Source organism: Chelon labrosus (assembly GCF_963514085.1).
Source record: "Chelon labrosus genome assembly, chromosome: 22".
In the NCBI taxonomy this organism is placed as follows: domain Eukaryota; kingdom Metazoa; phylum Chordata; class Actinopteri; order Mugiliformes; family Mugilidae; genus Chelon; species Chelon labrosus.
In genome coordinates this window covers 15573281-15580688 of record NC_140355.1, presented here as the reverse complement: position 1 = coordinate 15580688, position 7408 = coordinate 15573281, and positions in this window count along the sequence as shown.

Sequence of the window (7408 nt, the reverse complement as noted above, 5' to 3'; positions counted from 1 at the left end):
CAGAGAGGTCCATTTTATTTCTCTCTGTCTGGAACCTTAGCTATCGGAAGGCAACGTGGACGGACAGCTGTCAACAAGCCTGCGTCCCCTGTGAGTGGTTTAGGAAGTCACGTGACTAGTACCACTTTCTGGACCTGCGTTCGTGTACGTGGCCCTCCTCTTTGTGTGGCAGGTGAACTTCAGCCCACCAGGCTCTGGGGAGAGTGTGTAGGATGTGCGTGGGAGGACGTTAAACTGAATTGGTCAGATTTTTGGACGGCCAGTGTTGCCGTGGCGTTTGATCGAAATGTCAGTAGGAGTCTGCTGGGAAGAAGACGGTGGCATAAAAGTGACACACGGGAAAAACACCTATATAGTTTTAGCGCCACTTTAAAGGTCAGAACAATGTAGTAATTGTCTCCTCACATATATACACCGATCAGGAATAACATTATGACCACTGACAGGAGAAGTGAATAACATCGACCATCTTGTGACAGTTAAGTGTTCTGCTGGGAAACATTTGGACCTGGCATTCGTTTGGTTGTTACTTAGACATGTGCCACCCACCTAGACCAGACCAGACGCCCCCACCCCATAGCAATAACACTCCTTGATGGCAGCAGCCATTCCCAGCCTGCAGGATGCAGCCTGACATAGGCACACACACAAAAACAGCAAACAAAGGTGTTTAACCTGGCCTCCAAATTCACTAGATCCAAAACTCATCAAGTATCTGATCCACTGAGGCCCCTCCCCTCAACCCATGTGACCCGAAGGCCCCCCCCCACTAACAACATTATGTTGCCAGACACCATAGGACAACCTCAGAAGGTCCATGTCCATTCTCTGATGAGTCACAACTGTTTTGGAGGCACAAGGAGGACTGTTTCCACTCATGTTCTCTGCATGAGTGGAAACAGTTAGATCTGACGTTGTTGCTGTGTGACTACTATTACTCTATCAGAATAATAGTCCACTCAGAACAAAATACGTACATCATGTAACCACCTCAGTGAGAACAGACTGCCTCAACTGGAGGGAAGCACAGAAACATGGCGGTAGCAAAATAAGAACTTGTTCAGATAAGTGTTTTTAGAATTGACAGTATATTGGGTGCGTCTCGTCTTGATCAGTTGTCTTTGTCGAGTGAGTAATAATTTGATCATTTTATTTAGCATCCATGTAAACAGTTTTGTTGGACTCTTTAACCAGAGCCCGTTTAAAGACATAATGTCCATGTAAATGTAGCCAACCTGGACCACCGTGTTGCGATTGAGGTGGTTACGTGAGGCATTTTTTTTGCTCTGACTGGGCTTTTGTTGCAGTTCTTAGCTGGATACTAGCATCCATTTAAACATAGTCTTTGATGGCAGTTGGAAACACAGACGGGTGACGCATCTAACAAAACATAAGCCGTGTTAGTAATGAGACTGAGCCCCCAGAGAAGCGTAAACACTCCTCACTATTTGCTCTTTAAGTGTCTGAAACTCTGCTGGAGGCGGGAAACCTCAGTCCTTTAAAAGACGTCCCACTTCCACTGCTGACTGGCTGTAACTCAGTGCAACCACTCTTTGAGCATTTCTTTCATTTGTCCTTCTGAAAAAGTGAAATTTCGTCCTAGAAGTTGAAACTTTAAGGTTATAACAGTTTGTCTAATTAGCGTACGGCCTCTCTACAGCTCCAAGGAAATACTTCTCAGCATGGCAGTGTGCATCCTTACCTCGGTGTCAGTTAATTTCTGCCATGATATCCACCGATGCCACTTCCTTTGAATTTTAAACCTAAGCTTTAAAATCCCAATGCGTATTTTCTGTTACCCCGTGGATCAACACAGGTCCACTCACCAAATCCACTGCAGAGTGCGGCGTTTGTTTGGGAAACTTGTACAAAATAGGCGAATCTGCATGAGCGTCCTGTTACGAATTTCCTTCTGTTTCTCACTGCTCCGTATGTCAGCCATGTTTACGACAGGTTAGTCGCAGGACAGCTTCATTTTAATGCATTTCCAGATTTATTCGCACTCGTCTCAGGCAGACAGACAGACAGACAGACAGACAGACGACTGCCAATAAAACAGCAGACAGCTGCACTATTGCTGGACAAACTTTGGTTACTAGGGAACGAGCAGACTGCACCTTATATCTCTGCGTGACATTTGTGTTTATATGTGGTGAGTGTGTATTTACTGCGCATGCCGTTGTCATGTAAAACTGAAAAAGTAACAGCTATATGAAGTTAATGGGAAAACACAAGAAGAAAACGTCTCTTTCACTGTCGGTTCCACTTTAAGATAAAAGACTTCAGATGAATTAACCTGCTGGAATGGAAACAGGCAAAAATAATGAAGACACTCTAAATAATTTACTTTCTGGCTAGAGCTGTTTTGTGTTTATTAATTCACTTTTAACTGTTCATTTGTTGGCAATGGCAGCGTTACGGTGAACCGATACGCTTGCAACAATACTTTTTAATTAGGTGAATTAACGGGGCTCTGTTCTCGGCGTAATTATGCCGTCTACTCTTTTTCTGCTTGCTGCAGCACGTTCATTCATTAAGTAGCAGGCCGATAGTATAAATCAATCACATCTTAAATGAGTATACGGGTTAGGGCAGTGTGTTGTGGTTAAGCCTGGGATCATCTCTGAGTTTCCTCCACCGTGCAAACACACCTAGATTGGGAGACGGACTCTCTAGAGACTGGATTATTGATACAGTGAAAGTGGGTCTGTATTTGTATGTATTAGTGTTGTGGTGGCCAGGCTACCTTTATATGTTTTTACACTGTATTCTGTGATGATTAGAACTGCTTGAAACTGCAGTAATGGGATCAAGGATTACAAAATCTTCCCTGGACAGAGCTCTAGTTTTGTTTTTGGACACAGCACTGTAAGAAGATCTGTCTTTAAACTGTATAGCAAACCTACACCGGGATTTAAAACACAACAAATGAACTAATACCAGTGCAGTTTGTGCTCATGTCGCCCAGCTATATCAGTGTGAATCTTTCCCTACAACTCACCTGCTTGAGTGTGCCGCCCCCTAAAATGAGGCCATGGTCCTTGTTGGCCCTACCTTGGTACCTTTGTTGCATGTCGTGCTCCATCTCTCTCGCCTTTCTCATTTACTTCAAGTTGCTCTCCACTGATGATTATCCAATTAAGGCACAAAAATACTTTTTTTAAATTACGTACAGTGTTACGGAAATGAAAAACCAGAGAAAGAAAAGGAAGCCATCATAACTCGTTGGCTGTATTGCACAATTCAGAATTTGCAGTACAAACAGGAGTGGATTTTACGCAACAACAACAAGCCATAGCAACTATTAAATAATATTAACCTTTGCTAGATGTTGCTGTTATTAGGGGTAAAACAAAATATATTACTCCTCACTAGATATTTTCTGCTTTTGGACTCTTTTCAGTCTATTTTTATTTTTTAATTTTTATCGAACTGACTATATTGAGACTGACGTTAATAATGACAATTAAAATCCAAATGCTGCACACATGACAAACATTCATTCTCATGGGGCTGAGCGTATCCTCACAGATGTGTAGGCTCTGTGTGGGCTGCGCGTACGCACTGAACAAAGACACAACGGCTAAAACAGAGAAAGCGGATGTATTTAAAACGACTGTGATTCAACTTTCAGTATCTTGATCACTCACCCACGAAAAGGAAGAAATGAAGTACAACACCCCGAAACGAAGCATCATTTAGAAACAGCGATCGCTGGACCTTGTGGGTGTATGACACTCACCAGGCAAATTCACTCTGACTCACACATCACAAATGCTCGCACACTGCCAATTCTGAAAGACTTTGGCCCCTAACAGTTATATTTAGTGGAGTAACTTGTCCACTGCCTGACCTTTTGAATCATCCATGCCCATTATTAGGCACACCAGGTTTACTGACTCGTTTAACTCCTGAATTGTCAGTGACCACCTTCACGACTCCCAGTGTGTTGTGTAATTGCAGACGTGGATATGAATATGATTTATAGGCGATATTTATTTTGTGGACGTTCACCTTGACAACCGGCTGAACAAAATAGTCCATATCTATATTTATAGTTTCTATAAATAAATAATCTGGATCTGAAAAGTATCTTCTGCCCAAGAAGAGCATGAAATCATCTCAAGGTGGTGCACTAAATATTAAGAAAGAGCAGCTTGACTGTAGTAATCTTCCTAATGACCTGAACTTTACATTAAAAGTATTCAAAGTATTCAAAGTAAGAGTCGAGACGTGCAGTATACTGTAGTTGTTGGCTTTATATACCGTGGACCGTGCAGGGAGTGCTAGAGAACGGACATAATATAAATGGCAGCGAAGACAGCTTCAAGAAGTGTTACCTGCAGAAGTTATCGTCCCGTATGTGGACGGGCTATAAATAACAGCTTTTGAGTGTACTCGAGATTCTCCAGAACCATTTGGGAACTTGGCAAAAGAATAAAAGCCAGAGTAGGGCTGTTGTTTTACTGAATTTGCTGAACTGTTTGGGACGTCCGTCAGGTCACTGGTGTAGATTGTGTAACCAGCGTGGTTGGACTGAGTAAAGGTTTACTCCACCTATTGAGGAGCTTGTTTTGGGAAGTAATGGCTAAACTGTGTCCTTTAACAGTACATGTGCTCTTGAAGTAACTCATGGGGGGTTTAAGCGGTGCTCTTGGGTTGATAGGGTGTGCCGTATCTTAATTTGTGGTCAAACGTCTTCAAGGTTTGGACTCATTTTGACAAAGATGATCCCTAAAGGCCTGGACACACTGACATCAAAGAACTACTGGACTCCTACTATCAAGGAAGGCCGACTGTGGCCCCGTTCAGACGTTACCTAGGAAGCCAGGAAGAGGAACAAACCAGGAGGAGCATATGAGTACTCCACTGCATTTCCAGGCCTTGTAGACTATTAAATAAAATTTTATTAGCGTTTGGAGTGTGGGTAAGGATATAGCGATTGATTTGATAGTTGTTTTATAGCCTGAAAGCCAGCTTTAAGTTTCTTTATCCACACAATTTTAGTGATAGAATTTGGGTCTGGAGTCGCTCCACTCGGACCGGTCCTCTCAGATTGTTTGGACGGGCTTTATTCAGAGATGGAAAGAAGAGTAACAGCAACGTAGCCGTAGACATAATCATCTGAGTGCCGTTGAGGGGATTTTGGCTGCCGTCGGAGAAGCGACATATTCAGATTCCGCTATCACCTCTGTTGTAAAAGATACTGAAAGTGAAATAAGCGTTTAAGACATTTGTTGCTCGGCATACATCACGTAAGTTGTACGATACAGTATTGTACATTCCTCAGCAATTTTGTCCACCTCTAAAATCTGTGAACATAAGCTGCTGTGTAAGTGCTACTGCTGTGCACTGTGGGGACGTTATGAAGCTATAAAATTCACATTCAACACAACAGATACGTGTAGAGTCCTTGTGTGAATAAGGCTTTTTCTGTTTATTCATTTTTTTCTGTCAAAGGGCTTTTAGGGGAGTTTTTCTTTATGTGAATCAAAGGTCTAACCACAGAGAGTGTTGTGTACGGTGTAAAGTCCCCTAAGGCAAATTTGTGATTTTTTTGACTTACCCTGGGTTTGTGTGTAATCAGTACCAGAAGAGGCCGAGGGAGAGTCTGCGTGTCCACAGACAGAGCGGTACCTTGTACAGGAGTTCATGCGATCCCCTGGCCGTGCGCTGAGCTCTTTTATGTGCATGTTTACACACACACGGTATACTGGGAACACGCCTTGCACAGCATGCCACCTCACAAATCAAAGGACTGCTGGCACGCAGGGGAGTGGGTCTGTAAAAGCGGAGAAGGCCGACAGCTGCAGCCTTTTTTGATGAAGACACAGTCAGGTTGGAATGTCAGTTCTGGGCTCCGCTGCCGTCTTTGATAACGAGCCGTTCCACAGACCTTCACAGGCGTCTTTAGTGCTTTTTTAAATTCCTTTTTGTCCGTAAAAAGAAATCTCTGAACTCAACACTCGCTACTTTTCAGTTTCGCTCGCTGCGAAAGAACTTTCCCGCTATCTGTCGCAGAAGTTTGGGTTGCCTAGCAACAGGGTCGTGCTTGTCGCTGCAGGTTGCCACATTGACGGTCTCTAGGCGGGAGCCTGGCAACAAAGACATCAGGTGTTGCTTCCCACTGCTCGTCCGCGGACACTTCCATCGACCTCCAATGGCTGCAGTGTGTGTGTGTGTGCGCGCAGTACAGTACGTGTGTGTGTGTGTGTGTGTGTTCACTTCTGCTCCAGTGAACAGCCGAGGCTCTGCGGATGCTACCCGTGTCCCTTTACCGTCTCTAATTATTTTGTGTGTGTGTGTGTGTGTGTGTGTGTGTGTTTCTGCTTGAGTGAACGGTCACCGAGTGCAGCTCACAGCGGAAGCTTTGCTCACGCCGGCTTGTCATCCGCAAAGAAAGACACACTTCTGGGTGGCTGGTCTGGTCACACTAGGAAATGACACACACACACACACACACACACACAGATGCCACTGCTAATAAATTACAGCATTTAGCTGAGGTGAACCTTGTAAGCGAGATAAAGACAGAGCAAGGAGTTATCTAATGATTCCTCTCCATGTGTTTGCTCTGCACTACTGCTTGGTTTCTTCCCTGTTCAGGTTAGGTGTTGAAAGTTTGCTCCATTTTTAAAAATTGTTTCCCCCCCTACCTCACCTTCGCTCTCCCCTCCTTTCACTGTATGAAGGTCCGTCTGTTGACATTGGCGGTGTGCGTGCTGCTGCTGCTGCTGGCAGCAACTAAGTGAGAATAGCCTACTGCAGCACACTTCTCAGCCAGGCCGCTGCAAGGGCACACATGCTCCTGAACAACAAAGACGTCATGCTTCCTTAGCCTAGATGCGAGCTGTTTTAAGACCGGTGAACGGTATACGCATTGAAGTGTGTGGTCTCCATTTCTGAAGCAAATACAATGCTGTACTTACAGTGTGTTATTGTTATGCTTTCTTTGCGGGGAAATGGCTGCTCTCATTCACATATTGAAATCACCAGGTTGTACTTTGTGTTTCTGTGTACTGGTGCGTGGCAGTTTTCACTTCACTGTGACTTTTTTGACGGCACACTGGAAAAAGTATTTTTTATTTCACATGCATTATATGGTGGGGTTTAAGGGTTGTTTCTCCTTCGTTATTGTCTTTTACAGACATTTGTAGTTTATTGTGGGTTATCTTGAGGTTTACTGGTCGTCTTGTAGTTACTTTATGGGCCCAGCTTCTTTCCTGACAGTTTGTTATAATTGAATACCTGCAAACCAAGCTTGGAGTTTTAAGCTGCAGCCTCATTATCATGCTGTTTATGTTGGTTTATGCTGCAGTTGAATAAGAGTTGTTGACTCGGCCTACTTACCTGAAATGTAATGAGCACACTGCATACCCGTTAAGCTTTTCTAGTATTAATACTTTGA